Here is a 19893-nt window from a genome sequence, read left to right on the forward strand (position 1 = left end):
TTCCAGACTGCATACAAAAAACCGAATGTTTAAATATACTTCCCGAGAGGAGTGAGATTTGAGAGCGTTTTGCTAATTCTGGGCTGGTGTACAAGCACAGGGAATTACCGTAAGTGACTATGCTTTAGGTAGCATTGTCTACCAAAGCAGTAACAAAAGTTGTCATGGATTTCCACAAGCAGAGATCCTGCTGTGAAATCTGACTATTTCATTAGAAGCCACTCAGTCAATTCCCTGGGCTGAGGTCTCAGACTCCCATTTCTTTGCCTGTTCTAAAGGCTGTGCCAAACTCATGAACACATCTGTGAAAAACAGGCAAAAGATTTTAGAACAAGATGTGAAAATGATAGATTTGAGCCAAACAGCTACTTGCTTTGCGGGCTAACTAGGTTGCCAAAAGAGGTGTTGGGCATGCCTAGGTATTTTCTATCTCAGTGCATCGAAGTCCACATGACTCCATAGCTTCAGTAGTATCAATAGAAATCTGTCACATGGAAAAATTTAGGTGCGTCACCTTTTAATCAAACCGTACAGCACTTACATTCTCTTGCTTTGAAAGGATGCCTCCTTAACACCTTTAATCAGAGATTGTAGTTGCATCGTATCACAGCTGAAGTTTCAAAATATTTTCCATTTTTTCCTCTAGTTTTCAGATCCTTATAAGTCTGTGAACAGTCACCCCATCAAAAGGACCATTAGATTGAAAAAAACTTACTGAAAAATGTAATTGCATAACAAGCTGTTAAAGGAAGAAATAAAAGGAATAGCTTCATGGTTATTGACCACATCCCTCATCAAGGCTAAGCCAGATTCCCAGGATCTATTCTTCAGGTCCTTAACCTGGGAAAGTTAGTTCATGAGTAAAAGGGAGAAAGACAGTGCAGGAAAAGCTTGTCTGATTTTATAGGACTCCTAAAGCCTGTATAGCATGAGACTGAAAGCCTTTGAAGCATACAGATATGAAGCAAACAAAAACAGGCAGACTTTTGACAGAGAACAGAAAGTAGAAAATGATGAGAAGACTCCCAAAGTAAAAAATCTGTGGTACTGAACTCTAGATGTGAAGAATTAACTTGGAAATGTACAGACCCCCAAAACCAGTTGGTGAAAGAAATAAATTGCTTAAATCGCCTAGACTTGATTCTGTTGCCACATGTTTTTTTACAAACCAAATATAATTCTGGACTTCAACAAGACACGCTGTTGCAAATTAGTAGAAATGAGAGATGAGTTGGACCTCACTTGCGCATAGCCATAAGCATTTAAAAGTTCTCATGGGTTGTTTGTTTTTTTTAACTGTACAAAGCTTAGTCCTCAAGGCCACTGACCGTGTCATGTTCTGCTGTAATGCATAGCTACATTCAAAAGCAATTCACAAGCACATTTTCACAGTTCCGTCTCATAAGAATGAAGAGAATTTAAATAATGTTAGGTAAAGGGGTTATCTTTCTTACTTTGAAATAACGTTGACAAAGTCAAATACCACTTGGTACACACCTGCATACATATTTTTTGTAGTGACCTAGAAATCTTACAGCTCATTTCACACTTCTGAGTAGAAGACCATAAGTAGGATGTCAAGACAGCATTTTATTTGTAAGAAAGATTTATAAATGTAGTTGTTTAAACAGAGGGTTTTGCTGGCCAGAGTGTCTCTATAAAAGTGCTGAGCTACGTTGCAACTGCCCCTGAGAAAAAGCATCTGGACACATCTCAAATTCAACTCTCCCTTTAGGCTAGAAATAAATCAGATAAGGACCCCCGACAAAGCTGAGTTCAAATCTGTCTTCCAACCTGCAACCTCTGCTGTGTAGGCCAATGTCTCCAAATCTCATAAATACAGGGATTATACACTGGGGAGCGGAGGAACTTCCTCTCTTTTAATCTTCCCAAAAAGCACAGAATGTCAATACGGTAGCTAGCTAGGGGCTGGCATAGGTAGAGCGCAAAAATATCAGGCCAAACTGAAGGAGACTATTGCCAGGGGCAACAGAAACACCAAACTACTGGAAAAAACACAGAGTCCTGAAAAAGTCTTATAAAGCTTCTGAGTCTTAAACAGACCTCCAAACTGCCAGGTACTAATCGACTCAAACATTTAAATACGTGCAATTTTGTACGACTGAGACTTCAGGCCTCAGAAATGTATTTTTAATATAACTCAAAAGAGTATTTTTTTCAAATTAAAGGAGTATGTTTGTTTGTCCCTGCTTCAATGATTTGCCATAATAGACTATTATTAGTATTTAACCTTCAGTGTTACCAAGTGTCCAGGCATGTAGGGCCAAACATTTGAGCTTCTATGCAGCAGTGAGTACATTCAAACTGCATGTTCTGCTCCGTCTCTGTTAGTATTAGGATACTCCTCAAGCCAAATGACCTTCATTCTCTACAAACAAAAAACTGGTGTCTGTTTGTGTTTATGGCTAAACTTTTCCAGCCCTAGTCACATATTTAATTGTTTCTGGGCACAATGATTTCAACAATTTTATGAGGAAAATATGACTCACTGACTTCTTGCAAAATATTTCTGCTTGTGTTTTGTACTTTAAATTAGTAGCCATGTTTCTCTTTTAGTATCTCCAAGATGTTCACTTAAACTTGGTGAACTGTTGCTAGACTAACATACTCATGTTTCCTTAAAATTTATAATGTTCCAGTTATGAATGACCAGCTGATTAAGAGACACACACTTGCTCCTAATTGTGTGTCTGCAAAAGCTGTACCAGACTTCTGTTTCCTTCAGCTAATTGTGGACACACACATCGAGTTGACAGCCTAGGCAACAAGTGCCTACGTATCTCACTCGTATGTCAGTACCCGTCGTTCACTGGCTTCAGCAAGCAGCAGCTGCCAAACCAAAATAAAAGCCAGTCCGAAATCAAGTAAATTATTAGTCACTATAGAAAATAAACACGATGACTGAACACAAACTATCAAATGTCAATCACTTCAAAGTCTTAGGATCAAGTTTGTGATTCTGGATATATTATGTGATGATGACAATTTGCCTTACACCGCCTAATACTAACTTTCTTCTTACATTTTTTGACTTGTTATTTTTACATATAATTCTATTTGTAAATATTACATTAGCTTTACTTGGAAGGACAACAGAGCCATTCTATCTTGTAGTTGAGGAAACCGAACAGAGTTGATTTAATTTTGTATTATTACAACATAATCCTTTTGTCAGTATCAGAAGTGTCCAACATTTTATTGGAGGCACTGCAGCCTTGACCCTAAAATACATGGCTTATATTTTTGCCTATATGGAGAATCCTCTCAGTAAGTGAATTTCTGCATAGTATAGTTCATAGATTTTATTGTAGGGTTGCCACCTAGAACCTATGTGTTTTTAGAGCATGGTTTTATAAAATTCACTTCAGCTCCACGACAGCCAAACAAATTTGCCTTTAATGTGTACTGCTTCTATACCATTTCTACTGAAACTCAATTTTCACTGTACCTAACCAAAATCAGTAGTGATTAAGTAGATGAACATTTAGGGACTTTAGAGATTCTCTGGACTTACTCTAGAAATTATCTGTGATTCCAACTCACCATCTGCTGTTGCAAAAAAACCTTCAGTCAAAGGTGCCTATGTTAGTCTTTCCACTTCCCTGAATTTATTATAAACTGCACCGCAATAAATGTTTTGCTGCTATAATTGGATCTGTATTAGGATTTTAGCTGATAGAAATATATATTGCAAACACTTAATAGGTGAAAAGTCATCCCTAACATAATTACAACAGAAAATTTCTAGTATAAATCAAATTTAAGATTCATTTTGCAAACTGGGCTACATTTGTTTACCATCACATTGATGTAATCACAATTATTTTTCTTCCTGTCATTTATTTCAAAACTCAGGAACAATGGAATTTGCTAAAACTTCTGAATGCTTACGATGGGTGGCATCCATTTCAAAACGCCTGTGGCAGACAACGGCATTTGAGTCTTTCATGACACTGATAAAGAAAAAAAGATCTGATTGCCACAATGTATTACAATCCTGTCAAACATTTTGAACAAAGTCTTAGGGCTGACCTGGGCCTAAACCAGTGAAGCTTTTTGTGATTTCAATGTACCACAGAATAGGCTGGAAATTTCTCGACCTTGGCACCTACTTTGCAGCACTGGACATCTAAAGAATCCAGACAATTAAAATTAATGACACTCCTGAGATGTGATAACATCATGACTCAGCCTTAATTACTCTAAAGGTAGATGTAATGAAGGCTGACTGAACAAAGAATGAAGTGACCATCTTGTGTACAGCACGGTGTTGAATCCACTGGGAAAATACACACTATATTTAATCTTTGCTCTCGAGCATTCTTTAGAAAAACCATTGACCTCAGTAGCAATGTCTACTTTGCCAGATAAACATTCCAAATTTATGATTAAAACCCTTTAAATTTTCAGCATTTTTGTTCAGTTGCTAGACAAACATTCTATTTATACTGTTATTGGCAGAACTAAGAAAAATTTATCTGGTTATATTTCTAGAGATGAAAACTCATTTGAATTAGGGAGACAGAAAGTTCCCTTGATGCTACATCTCAATATAGCCATTTTAACACAGCATAACACTCAAATAGGGATCCTTTCTTCAGATAAATCCTTTCTGTGGAAAGGATTCACAGCACAAGGATGCACAGCAGAATCTGAAAAGGTTATATGTAATTCACTTTAACACAGGAATTCTGACTCATGGATATCATTTATCTAGAACTGGTGTCTCACACCAACACATATAACCTGTAACTAGTCCACCACACAGATGGGGAAGAGCCACTGCAGTTACAGATATGGAAAATGTATGTTTGCTATTTTGTTTTTATATGTTAAAACAGATTTGCAAAAATGGAGGTAATGGAGAAAAAAAGCTGCCTGTGATGAGTTTTTGAAAATTTTCCCCTTTGTACTTTTATGATCTGTCTCTGAAGCACTAACAGGTAAATTTTGCTTCTCCCTTGCACTTTTCCTGCTCTCCCATCTTACCTCTACTCCTCTCTTTCTTCCCTCTGGTTCCTATAATGGGAATAAAACAATGTAGACTGCTGAATTTGTTCATCCTTCTTTGCAGAAAAATGCAGTTCATGCAGGAAACCATCTTCTACCAAAGAGGCATGGTGCGCTACAGTGCTGTAAAGACCACTGGACATAGCTGTACAGAGCCATGAACAATCATTGTTCCACTCATATTCACCAGACATTTCTGCTGTTTTAAGACTCAGCAATGTGAGCAATTACATAGCATTTTTGCTGCAAGTGGAAGATTTTGCTTTTCTACATAGCTGCACATATTCCACAGAACTTTCTGGCCTAAACCTGTTTAACTCAGATTATTAGATGGGCCCTTTACTTTGTACCAAATTTACATCTGTCGGATTGTATTTTGAAAATCTCAAATGATTCAGGAATATAATCCCATTCTCAAAAGTAATATAGGCTCTTAGGAGCTAGTTCAACTGATTTTTAGTAAGAATTACAGACATAGCTTACATTATTTAGAAAGGTGGGGCTTCAGTGTGTAACTCATTTCGGTACTTTTGCAAATTTTATCTAGGCAGATTCAACTCTTAAATATGTATTTGAATACTGCATATCTGACATACTTTCCTCCTAGCCATATTCAGGCCATAAAAAGAAAATCAGATAAATGGCTTTGATCCAAGTTATTGCTTTAGTCATTAGCCCTTCTATAGCTTTATACCAGCTTCTGAAAATGAAGTTCTGGAGTCCAAGTTTCCTATGTAGCAATAAATTTAAATATCATAAGCAGTTCCCTCAGATAGCTTCTCCTGTGCTGGAGGTAGTGTCTCTGATGTAATCATTTCTACAGTAGTTCTTTGAACACAGGACTCAACTTTCAAGTCCAAGATGACCTGTTTTTCAAGCCTGCGATTCATAATGTTACTGTATTTCTAATTAGTTTTCATCTAAGCATATAGACCCAAGTTCTATTCTCAGTGACACTGGTGCATATCCAGAGGAAATTAATCAGTCATTTATTCCAGATTTCCAGTAGAATCCCGGCAGCAAATGCTGGCCTGCACTTCGTTAATGACCTGGAAACTATTTTTCAAGACATAATTTTGTGGTCAATTTTGTACCTCCCTCTAGTGGCAGCAGATATCAAACAAATGAAGCACAAAGGAGACCTTGTCACAGATCACACACTGATGTATTGTGCCTATTTCTTTCCTGGAAAGTTGTTACTTGGAGTCAAGGTTGGCTATAAATCCCACTGTAAGTTTTTGGTAATGTAATACAAAAAGAATCAGTGATTGCATATAACCAAAATCCTCGTTTACTTCCTTTGCCAGTATGAGGCATAGTCATATAGCCACATGTAGTTTCTCCATGCTTGCCTACATCATAGCTCTTCTAGTTGCTGTATTTTTGCATTGAGTTTTGCTTTCCTCCTCAGGGGAAGGCACAGAACAATTCACCCATTATCAGCTGATTTATGAGCACAGGGCTCGCTGCTAGCTCCTCTGGTTTCAATTTCGAACTTGATGACAAACTTGCAAGCCTGAATCAGAGATTCAGGAATGTGGCAGGCTCCACACGCTAGCCTGACTTGCAGCTTTTTCAGCTTTGGCAGAATTTGAGTCTGCAGTTAGCTACATTATAATGAATACTTAAAACCAAATTCCTAACAAGAGAAGAAGCAGATGGCGCTGAGGGAGAGCAATTTACAAGTGATGAACAGGCTCCTCCATTTCTGACAAAGGCAAATTTGCCTAGCAGCAAGGCACTGAATCCTACTAATTCTGTCCTTGAGAGGTTCCTCCTTCTTAATTAGGAACCCCAAGGAACATTCTTTTGTAACACATATCTCATTTTCCTTGTTTTCCTCAATCTATGCCTGAACGTATGTAACAGATAGACTCAGTAGGCATGATCATGTCTCCATCCATCAGCTAATGCAGGAGCCTCCTAAAAGCCCATTTCCAGGTCAATTATGAAATAAGGTCAGTCCTTTATCTCAGTCTTAGGGTTGTGGAAAGTCACAGGTCTAAGCTTCAATAGAAACCACCATGATGGACAGACATATGTTTTTTATTATTACACTGAGAAGAATATATTAACCAAAACAGATGACAAACTTCCAGTAATAGTGAAATTTGATGTTCAAGAGTATGCGGGATGTATTTTGATACCTTCAAAAACTGAAGTCTGTGAATCAGAATATATCGGTATGTGTCCTGGGGCATGCTTCTGAAGTGGGAGAACCTATCTGTCAGTTAGCTGTCTGATCAAAACAATTGTCTCTATTAAGAATTAAACCATCAAGTCAACTTCCAATGGCAACCATGTTTTATTCCCACAAATGTTACCAAGACAATCTTGTGCCACAGAAATAATGAAGTTGCTAAGTTAGGATCGGTATCTCAAAGAACACTGGAAAAAGAGGAAAAGTATACAAAATGTCATATGAGAGGGAAATAGGAGAGAGAAAAGATTCATGTTTTAAAGCAAATGCTGAGTAGACATAGACTTAGTTTTTTCAGAGTCAGTATTTCCACTACTGAATAGTGAATCTCGGTACCTATCTTAAGATAATGAAAAAGGGTGTATTTTTTAGAAAGAGATATCCGAATCAAGACAATTTAGAATGTCTCTCATTGGCCAGCTAACAGCTGAAGCATCAAAAAATTATTTGGTGTGTTTGAACATTTTATCTAGGCTGAATTCACTCAGTATCTCCTAACACAGGCTTGAACTCATTACAATTTCTAACAAATTAGGGTAGCTGTCATAGCAATCCTAACAGTCTGTTCTGTACTAATGTTCCCTTTCTGTAGACACTCCACAAGCATGTAAACTTTACTTGTGGAAAAAAACAAGAACTTTTGAATATATGTGGATATATCTGTACTTTTCCCTTCATTTCTTACCAATTCCTAATACATATGCTCTGACATTCATGGCCCACATTTTTTATGCTGTTATTCTCTGCTTTTATTTGGTTTGGGTTTGTTTTTAATGAGGTGAACTTTGCACAGCCCAACTCTAGCTCCTATAAAATCTGTGTCTTAAATGGCAAGATTTAGTGATTTTGGTATGGAAAAAAAAAAAAAAAAAAAAAGGCCTACATACTAACCACACAGCTGTACTTGGAAACAGATGTTTTACCCCCTTTAAACTGAACTAATGAGGACAGGATTATGGAACAGATAGGTCAGGAAAACTTCTGTCTAAATTTTGAATCTGAAATTATGAAACAGTGCAGAAAAGACTGGTGGTTCCACATAAGAGGAGGGGAGAAGGATGGTAATTCCACTGATGATGAAAATTTGCACTGCTACACCAGCTTCAAGGCACTTCCACTTTGCAGCCCTGTTCATCTCAGTATCAGTTCTATCCACTTAACTCACACAGGTATCCCACAAAGAACAGGCCAGATCCTCAGTTTATATGAACTGCTGTAACTATTCAAATCAACATATTTACAGAAATCCAGGATTTGGCTCTGTGTCTCCTTTGCATTTAGCAAGTGTGAAAGGACTCTAAATCAAGACTTCTGTAAAATGTAAAGTAGACCAATTATTTAGGATCAAATGCCGTGAAAACCATAACTTCTGATAGAAATCTGACTAAACATGAAAATTTTTTAAACTAACCCATTAGTGTGTTCTTAAAATATAAAGTGTCTTCTGTTGCTAGTTTGGAAATAGATAAGGTTTTTAGGACCATTGCTTCTCTGCCCAATCTTGCTCCCATTAAAGTCACTGGGAGCATTGCCATAACTTCACAGAGAGGACGAACAAGACCTTTGTAGTCATGATTTGGCACTCACACTGGAAAAATGCATTAGTGATGGCTTTCTATAGAAAAGATGCATCACGTTTTCCCTCTGGTTGTTAGCTTAAGCTTCTTAAAAAAATTATTCTTGATTTGCCTTTATATGCTCTTCATCAGTATGCTCCCTTGCAGTATAGAGCGGGTCCCTTGCACTAAGCCACAGCAGCAAAAAAGAATCTTCTGCTGTATAAGGCTTTGTGAGACAGTCATTATATGCAGAGGAAACTGGGTTTAGTGAGGCCCTAGTTCCCCTGGGGACTACCATAATATAAATTATTAATAATAAAAATAAACATTGGCTAGCTTGAACTTCTCTTCATTCCCTTAGAGCTTATTTTTGTGACAGAATTAGCTAAATAAAGCCCACTTGAAAGAACGCTTAATTGCAAACTATCCAAACAAAACAAAATGGAACTAATTGGTTCTTAAATATTAAACATTCAAAAGGAGATGGCTTTGGAAACAGCTGAAAGACTAATGTATATTACGATACATATGGTGAAGTTAGCAGTTAAGCAAAATGCAGTCTAAACTGGACTACATTTACTTTTAAACCAGATATTCAAGTTTTGTCAGTCTCATTCTGCCTAGAAGACAGCTTTGGATTATTTCAAGCCTAAACAGAATTATAGCAATACACTTCTGAAAATTATAAAATCAGAAGAGTCAAACTTGTGTACTGACTTCTGGTCATAGTTTGCCCAGGAAAGACTACAAAATCTACAATGATCATTACTCCATGGAGTGCCCCTTAATCCTATTTCAGCCCCAAAAAAATAGCTTAGCAAAGACTACTGTTTCAAGTGTTTTTTCTAAAGCAGTTATTTTCCTGGAAGTTAGGTAGGGAGCATTCACATAAACAGTTCTGACAACACATCTCTAAAGAAGAGTGGTGATGCCTTCCATCCGAATAACTGATTGCAGATCTGCCTTGACCTCTTTAAACTTCCTTTCTTCAGCGCTGTGTTTTTGCTACTGCTATTTAACTAAATTATTTCACAATTAGCAAATACAAAGAATCTGTTTGTGCATGTGAAAACTCCCTTTTCATTTTTGTTAAAGGTTAATACAGTCACCACACTTGATTTCTTAAATCAGAAGTATTTCCAGAAAGACTAGAAAATTCTATCTCTAATGCGACTGAAATTTGTAAACAAGAAAAATAATGTCTACATTAGAAAGAAGTAGATAAGTTATAACCAAAATCATACAGTAAAAATAATTTTCAAAATTCATTAGTGGTAGAAGAATTTTTCTTTGGAGGACTACTGTGTGCTGTGACATGAAATCAGACTAGTGGTAAGCCATTGAAAGTGCATTGCCTAAACAGCCACATGTTTACTGTCCCACTTATCAATAACTGACATTAACAAGACTTCTGCCAGAGATAATAAATTCCTGGAAACGTCAGGCTCTTCCATATCACCCAGCCCAAGCACAAGAAAGCTACTCACTGGAAAAAAAAAAAGGCAGACATAACTAGAAGTGCTAAGCAGAAGTTGCTCAGCAGGATCACTTGAGATCAAACCACTTCAGCATTTAAGCCAAAATCTAATCTATTTTAAGGTCCCTTGAAACATTATGAATATCATCAACAAACATGGCAAGAGTCTCTCATGAAAACGCGTTTCAGTTTTGTGCATAAAAAAAATCAATCAGCTCTCTGTCTCAAACTTTTTCAAAGACTGTGAACCAACTGTTTCTTCCCTGAGTACTCAAAGCTTTTACAGCAACTAGCAGTCACATCTGCTCAGTGTTTCATATTTCTCAGCCTCACAAGTTTTTCTTAGACCTTGGACTGGTTTACTCAGCATCTGTGTGTAAGTACAACAACAAAACTCCAGCAGAAGGGATAACTGAGGTCTTCTGCCTGTTTGTTTCTACCTCTCTCCCCAAAAGACACAGGCAATCCTGCCAAAAGGAGTATTCTTATATGAGTATTTTGTCAGCATAGTGAAACATTTATGGGTTTCATTTTTTAACATTCCTCTTAGCGCTCACAGCTATGCCAGAAACTGTAACAGATCTATACAGCTACACAAGAAAGCTTTGTTGTTTTAATAAATCTAGCATAGTTTTGAAAGGTATTAGCAGTCTGCAGATAAGGTAAAAAAATCCTTCAATGTAAAAACTGACTGTGTATCTATACTACCAGCAACTCACTGCTATCAGAATAGCGGTATTATTTACTAAAAAAGCTCTCCTGGAACAAATGGAGCAACTTGGCAAGCCTGTGCTTTCTATCAGCACAGTTAAAACTATCCCTCAGACCTAAAACAATTAGTACAAACACATGCACAAGTTTACTGTGCACTATATCTCCTTCTATACTTGCATCTTTTCCTAATCAGCCGTGTTGGTAAAAGAAACTATTTTTCACAGTCCTTACCCAATTTAGCTGAGGGCAGGAATCTGTAATACAGACAGGGGCTTAACAGCTGTAGAGAGGGGCTTATTACTGGTGTCTCTTTAGATACTACAAGGACGTTGTTAGTACAGATGTACTGCTATAAAGCATCAGGGAAAAGAATAAATTGTATTAACATACAACAGTGCCGTATCAATATAGTTGTAGAAGCTTTTAATGTCATATGTCTACATCATTTAAAAAAACCCTCAACTGAGACAAGATTAAAGCACTGCTGCATGTAGGCACAGAACAAATGTTAGTATGGCTACACAGCAAGTGTCGAACAACTACAATTCTCAGTTTATAAACAAATCTGTGGGCAAGTCTTTCATGCCTCGTAAAATAGGACTTATTTTCGTGATGTAAATTTGCTTATTCTATGTTACCCAGACTCTATTACTTACCTATGAGCCAATTATAATTGAGACCACTCTTGCAGAATAGGATCGCGCCACTTGACAAATCTCAGCCCCATGTAAGAAAGTTCTCTTCGTTCCCTTTCAACATGGAAGGAGTGAATTGTAATGCTAACATGCACACTGACTGAAGAGTATGAAGAGCTCTTACTCAAGACCAATGAGCAAAAGACTCAAGGTATCAATCAGTTCACTGTACACACTCCTCCGTAGTTCATTAGCTCCTATTGTCCTAATAGAACGAGGACAAACAGTCACCTTCGGAATGCGGTATGTAGGGAAGTCAGGTTTGCATTAAGTTATAGTTATTAGAGCTGCAGAGAGATCTAACACAAAAATGGATGGCCAAATGCATAGTCTATATTCACATAGCTGTTGCTTGATTGATAACTAAGGAGTCCTGGTAATGGATGAGATGATCAGCAAAGAACTTTAGATTTCAGGACAACACATAGGCAAAATAGTTAAATATCACAGTATTGTGATGACTCCAGTGATATCAAAGGCACTATGTGTGTACTGATTTGCTTTTTTGGCATCAGACAGGCATGATTTGTGAAAGACATAATGATCACGCATCTTGCCAGATAAGCCTGAGATGATGGCAGCAGTGTCCAGAATGCTGAAAGGTGCTACAGGCACAGCAGTGATACGCCTTCCCATTAATGAGGAACCATGCCTGGCTGGAGAGGTGGTAGATAGAACAGTATGTTCCTGTGATGTTCTATGTCACCTGGCAGTTTTCCCACACTTGCAATATGACCCTCCAACCATCAGTGCATGGATCATTGATCTTATGAACTCACATTTGTGATCCTCTGCAGAACTATCATTGAGAAGGTCCAGCCCAGAGAACTTACTGGCAGAAAATCACTCTTGGGTGATCTTCAAAATTCAGAAATGGCCATTCAGATACAAAATATACACGTTGACAAGTGATTCCAACAACATACTAATTCAGATTCAGAATTAAATCCAGATCCTGACACACTTTCAGCAGCAATGGCAGACAGTGCATTCAATTTCATAATAGAAAAATGGTGTTTTGCTCCATATGACTTGGCTTACTCAAGAAAGACATTTTACAATAAGCTACAGTTTTACTGTATTGTAAAGATAATCTGACAATTACAGGTCAAAGCATACTTGCTTATTGCTTTAAATGAAACTAAAAGCAGCCAAATTCATACACATACAGGGGAAAGATTCATCATGATTACGACAGCTCTGGAGCAAACAAGTTAGGCTGGGAAGATGCAGAAATTATGTCTGGACTGGAGATCTTACCAGAAGATGCAGTATATGTTCTCATCCAAAGCCTTCTCCTACAGAGCACATACTCCTTAGACTTGTGGTTTTGCTCTTGAAGAACCCAAGCTCAAGCAATTTTGAGATCCTTTGCAGTGCTACTTACTTGTTTTGCACTTCTGATGTTTGTTTGCAGGCAGCTGGGATGCCTGCACTGATTTTCAAAGGTTATTTAAATTCTTCTTTATTTGTTAACAAATCATGTTGGTTGCACAACACATTGGCATGTGAACACTTCAGAAAAAGGGAGGGGCACAACACAGCCTCAATGGAATTAGGAACGCAATCCAATGACTTCAGCAGAGTTACACAAAAGATAGCTCTATTGTTTCAGTGGGAGCTGTGGTTAATTAAAGTAGTATTTCCCGTCAGCTTTCTACACGCACGATTCTCTTCAAAGGTGGCATTACCTTCAAGACCACTGTGTAGGTTTCCATTTCAGACAATGAATAACAAAAGCCTAGCGACAGATTTTCATAAAGTCTGGGCATATACTACTGTACCAAAAGCATAAAAAAGGCACACAATAATGTGCAGTTATATGTATCTATACAACCAACATATAGTGATGCTGAAGCTGTGATGTTACTGATGGAATTAAACCAATGCATTTTAAGACATGATCCATCCATTTTAACTTTTCTTTTGTTTTGTCTTCTACTGTAAAAAACCAGGTAATTTAACTTGCTACAAATCAGTTATCTTCAAAACTTTAGAAAAGCCTGTAAGCTTTCTGTATTGATCAAGTATTAGCCATATTTTCACACGGTTACCCAATATGTACACTCTATTGTAATAATTGCTCAAACAGCTGCATATGCATTTGGAATATCTCTGTGTGTCAAATCTTTTTGAAAACCCTGGCCTACTATATTAACTTTATAGATCTCATCAAACAAAATCCTTCCTTACAATCTGGAGAAACCTTCTAAACTCTTCTTGTAAAATTTCAATTATATAAGGTAAAAATTGCAGAAATTTAGCGCACAGGTAAACTGAAGGTTATTTACATTGTGTTTTGTCTGCACTAGTAGAAATACAAACGTATTCATGCTAGCACTAAAGCCATAAACATTAAGATTTTAAAGCACACTGAGCTCTTTGAATTGCCTCCCTGTTTATCTGTTGAGTCCCAGTATTGGAGAATGATTTTTCCCTCTTCAAGTCTGTGGCAATTTAAATAATAAAGCAGAGGTTATGTAAGTGCAGAGAATTATGGAAAAAATGTAGGTGGAAAGTACATATTTTTAAAATGCACTTGAATAACTCAAATGCAGCTGAACTGACATTATTCAGACTTTCCAGTCTTATTCAATACTGGATTGAAACCAAGCACAAGAGCTTTCAGGCCCAAAGGACGTTTTTAAGAAAATTACAAGTACCTATATTTCTAGTTTACAATGTCCGTCTGGGAAAGCTCCACCGCCTAAAGAAAGATTAACCTATCTTCTCACGGGATCAAACAAAAGGGATGTGAAGTAATTAAGGGGACATTTGGATCAGTGTGCCAACATAAGGACTGATTCAGCCCCAAAGTGCACCCAAACCAGAAATCTGGATTCAAGTATCTGTGGTCTTCTAGCGAAATATGGATGCAGATTCAGATCCAAATTTTACACTGAAAGTTCATTTCTAACCTGTGCAGACACAAGCTCTAGGCCCAGCTCTGCATTCCTTCCACACCCAGAATTGGAGTTCTGCCTGAATAAGGAATGCAAGAGAGAAATTAATTTCTTATCTTTATGGCAGATTTTGTTTGGTGATGCACATGCCTGTGAACCTGCCAAAACTCAAACGTGTGACACGGTATGCAGCCTAGTTCCAAACCTGATACATTTCAAAAGATTACTCTTGTAGGACACTTGACATAAGGTAAAATGATTGGCATAAGCATAAGCAACTGCTCCTAACTCTAGTACACCTGAATATATTCCGATACTTCTATTATAATCATCAATGGAGAAGTTAAGATCCCAGATTTGTATAAAAAATTAGTAACAAAAGGAATAAATTATACATTTCCAAACTGAAGGGCATTTAAAAGTATGGCTATATGAAAAAAGATTTAAGAATAAATAAATTTCATATAGGGAAAATACTAATCAAACAAATAATAAAAGAAGGCTCCCCAGCATAAGACCATATGTCCATTATCCTCCAAAATCACAGGGTAGCATTATGCATAGAGATGCATACTACAAAATTTCTCCATCACTCCAAAGAGACACGAACTTCACCCTGGATTTTGATATGATAAATGCAGTTATGTTTCCTTCAGCTACCCAGCCAGCAGTATTTCAAAATTTGCAGGGAGAAAGACCTTCCAAATGCATGAATGACAAAGAACTGTGGAAACAAGTCAGTCTATGTGTGGATCTTGGCCTTGTTAACATTTTCCCAGATTTTTCAGTCAAGTTTATATAAGAAATGCCCATCAATGTTAGTTACAGATGCTGTATTTTATGATGTCTCTATGATAAAACCGAAATCCTAGTGCAGACACAATTCCATCAGCATTTTTGTTAGTTTAAATTAATTTGGTCAAAAATCAGCATAAATTGCTCAAGAAAAATCTCTTTTTGCAAATACTATATGTATCCACATCTGGAGAGTTTCTGACACAATTATTACATGAGCCAACCTGTTCTTCTGTAGCTGTAGCCTTCCTGGATGTTTTTCTCCTTATTCTACCCCAAACAGTATGCAAAACTGTAGGATAAAGATGCTCTTCTGTGGTCAAAAAAGTGAAAAGGGGATATTAAGGTAATTCATGTTGCATTTTGTTCAGACAAATATTTTCATAAGAGTTGAGAAAAGGATATGTTGAATAGCGTATCATGTGGCAAATATTCTGAGAAAAAGAAATGCTACCTAAAATCAAAGGCTTTGGCTGCTTTAAGGCTTCCTAGGCAAGATTAAATCAAAATATTTCCCATCTACATTCTCTCCTTTCATCAGCATGTCAATTGTAGTAACAATGTGCTACTAATTCTCAGCATCAAAACTTGTGATAATTTTATATAGTGAAATATTTCCTTACTTTCACAGAAACAACTATTACTGGAAATATTTTCCAAAGCATGTTGCAAGTGGAGCTAAGTAAATCAGCTAGCACACTGCACATTTTTCAAGGAAAAAGTTTCTAAAAATGACCAAGAATTCAATAAAAAATGTCTCTGAGGTACGTAACTCATGCCCATAATAGAATATTTTTCAATTTTCAACCCTATATAGAGAATTTTAAAACGCTAACAGATGTATGAAACAAAAAAGCAAAATTCTCCCTTATTCTCTGCTGTGCACACGTATAACATACATAGAAACCAATGAGAGGCTCTAGACCATTTTCCACTAGAAAGACAATTTGCTCGCAATTCCTTCTCCTTTTAAATTGTTTCTGTGGCAACACATCTGGTGCTATAATTCTGGGACAGAACATTAACTATCCTGAAAGAAGAAAGTTATGTTGTTGTTCTGGTCTGCAAGAATGTGAAGCAGAAAGAGACCTGCAAATACGTGTAATCAGATGACCCTTTTTGCCTTCATAGGCGCACAGAATATTAGCTACCAATATTTATGAATAGCTTAAAATTACAAGTTTAAAAATGTTTCTACAATGGTTAGAGAAAACTCTTGTGGTTAGAGAACACATTCTATGAGCCAGCTTTTTTTAAACCAAATGACGAGTGCTTTGTTACTGCTGTTCCTACCATATGAAATAAGTGAGGAAAGTATTCAGCTAAGAGGAACAAGGTTTGTTCCCTAATCATAAATATAACTCTTCCTACATAATGGAGAAAGATTGATATTGATTTCTTATCATCTCCCCAGTACTGTGTAAACATTACTGTATAATCACCATTTTACAAATATGTCAGGAGCACAGAAGACCAAACTGTCTCAAGTGTCTGTTAAATTCAGATGCCCCTATTACTAGCTACCCATACTGAAACATGCACCCCTTGGCTCTCTGAGCTCTTGAGGGTCGATAGATTTTACTGGCCCTACTTGAAATTATGGGAACCTATTGATGCTTATTGTAAGTCTTGGACATCCCAACTTAAGCATGCGAGCACTCTCAGAGTTTGAACAATTTAGTCATCGAGAAAGGAAAGAAAAACAAAAAAAGCTTACAGCCCCAATTCAGTTTGCTAAGTGAGCAAGTGAACAGTTTTTTTAATCCTCATAATCCTGACAAGACAGTCCGAAATCTTAAAGTCAAACTATAAGACTATAATCCAATGACTGGGTATTTTACTGTGCAACTGAGATTGACACCTCAAGATAGAAACTCTACTGTGGATCTTAATTCGTGATACAAGGGCCAGAGCAATTTGCAAGGGCTACTGCATTCATTTAACTCAGCCTACAGTAGCAAGAGTTTAAAAAAATAATGAAAGTGGATTTTTGCTACTCCATGAAGCAGATCAGGGACAAATTCATGGGAAGAACATATCTGATGAATAACAAAATTTCACTGACAGTGTTACTTTTCCAATAATAACTGCATTTTAAGTTCCCATTAAACAAATTTTATTACTTAATTTGAAACAGCTAAATTCAAATCAGTTACATATATATTGGTTCGTTAACTATACTTACATTAGCAGTTAACTACACTTAGAGTTCTGTATTACTAGCAAAGAAGACAAGATTGTCTTGGTGTTCTGATCATCTAAATTACTAATGATTAAATGCATTGATTGGCTGAAAACCAAGTTTTTTCCCTAAAAGGTTGTATAAAAATTATGGTTTTCAGGCACTCTGTCTTTGAAGCAACTGGTTTAAAGCAATCCATGCTCAGGGAGAATAAACTGGCAACAGAAATGGAAAAGTTGAAAAAAAGTGGATAAAAACTGGTATTTCATATTTTGTACTTTCAGAGACGCTATCTTACGATCAGAATTAAACCCAGGACCCTGAGCATCTGTAGTCACTGAAGGCCAGCTGATGTCCTTTACAAGACTTGCCGTCTGTATAATTTTGGATTGTCACCTTCCAAAATCCAGTTCTGGCCAATAACAGTCTGGATAATTCAACTCTGTCTGTTCCCTTTTTCTCAGCCTTTTGGCTAAGATTGAGTGTGTATATTTAACTAATATTAAACCTACTATTTTATGTAAAATATCTCCCTCACTTTCAACCTAGCCTTTCTATTTATTTTATCCAAATGGCATAATTAACAAACCTTCTGAGACAGTTCTCACTCCTTTGCTTTATCTTGTATAACTCTCTATACATGGAACCTCCAGTTTGTCCTGGTGCACTATAACTCCACGTTATCACTCCTCAAACCCCTGAGAAAGAGACACATTAAAATCATAACTTTCCCCTTCCCGTAGACTGAGTCTGGTTTCCCTTTCTAGCCATAACGGCTCTATTCCACTTCGCAGCTTCTTTATGAGGGTACTGCAAAGGAATATTTGTGAAGGAATTAGCTGCGGAAGGGAATAAAGTGATATTGGTGGATCTGGTATTACAGGGTCCCAACTCCCTGCCTGGATTGCTCCTAAGGAACCCAGGGCTAGAGTGAACATTGTAGAGCAACTGTACGGCTGCTCTTTGTCTTGACAGAAGGAAATCATCTCATCTTTATACTACCCCCTAGGGAATACCATTACATAACTCACTGTTTGGCCTATATTTCCCCATTCTTGGCTCCATGCTGTTAACAGAAACACCACTGCTCCACTGCAGTTACTGACTGCCATGAGAATCGAGAACTAGATAGGGATGCACGATCTGTCATCTCAGGGAAGCCCTTTAATTCCTCTAAATCATATCCAGACTAATCGGAGGAAAATTTTACCAAGCTAGTTGTTCACTACTGTATTGCATGTGTTGTATCTCATACAAGTTTCTAGACCTGTGCTATACAGTAGGCTTGGCCTGCCATTCGATAACAGCTCCGTCCCACTTTGGCAGGTTTTGCGCAGCTTTTCCTGCACTACTACATGTGGTGCTTACGTCATTCACTCTGCAGAATCCAGAGCAGCAGCATGTAAGTGATCAGCTGCAGAAGGAATGAATACAACAGAGAAGTTTCTAATATGCATGTTCCTATAGACACCACATCTTTCTCAGCTGTATCTCTCCATTCAACATGAAATGGTCGCTCAGATACATTTTGCTTTGTTTACTACCCTTACAAATTATCTTCCTATGCGTTTTTTTTTAATGAAGGTCTTTCTGAAAAGAATATGTAATGCCTCTCATTAATAGCTGTAGCTCTCATTTTACAGCTGTGAAAACACAGGTAGAGACGGATTAAGTCTTGATCCCAACAAAGGAAATGACTGAATCAGGAGTTTTGAGTACTGGTGCTGTACTCTGACTCTGGTTCAATACTCAAGAAATGGCTCAAGAAATAAGTAACCTTATTTTTCAGATTCCTTCAAGTTTCTTTGGTTGATGAACAACTCAATTTCCATATGGCCCAACTTACTTAAAACGCTTTTTGAAAGGGGAAATTAAACTCTGTCTGAAGCAAAATGTAACCGGGCTGTGACCCAAAACCTCAATTCATATTTATGAGCAAATAAAATGTCATCTGTGCACAGACAAGAAGAGTTAACTAAAATATAACCAGCCCATACAATGACACCTCCAAAACACAAACCCTACAGGACAGGATAAACATTGTCCTCCTCCTCTTACTTTTCCACCTGCTCCAGCCAGGCGTTCACCTCCCAGGGGGTTCCTGGGTGTTTCCTGGTGTGAATGTGTTCACCCCTGGATAAAAAGCTACCGGACCTCTTTGTGCCAGCGCAGCCTGTGCAGGAATATCAGCATCCTTCGAAGTTTGCCTACTTACAGACGCCCACAGACTCCTAAAGCGCCTGCCCCCTCTATAGGTGACATCCACCCCCCTCTAGGTGACATGCCCCCTCTCTCGGTGCCCTGCAGCTCCCACCTACCGATGCGTCTCGGACACCC

The sequence above is a fragment of the Cariama cristata genome, unplaced genomic scaffold, assembly GCF_000690535.1.
Source record: "Cariama cristata isolate BGI_N322 unplaced genomic scaffold, ASM69053v1 scaffold35543, whole genome shotgun sequence".
Taxonomy (NCBI): Eukaryota; Metazoa; Chordata; class Aves; order Cariamiformes; family Cariamidae; genus Cariama; species Cariama cristata.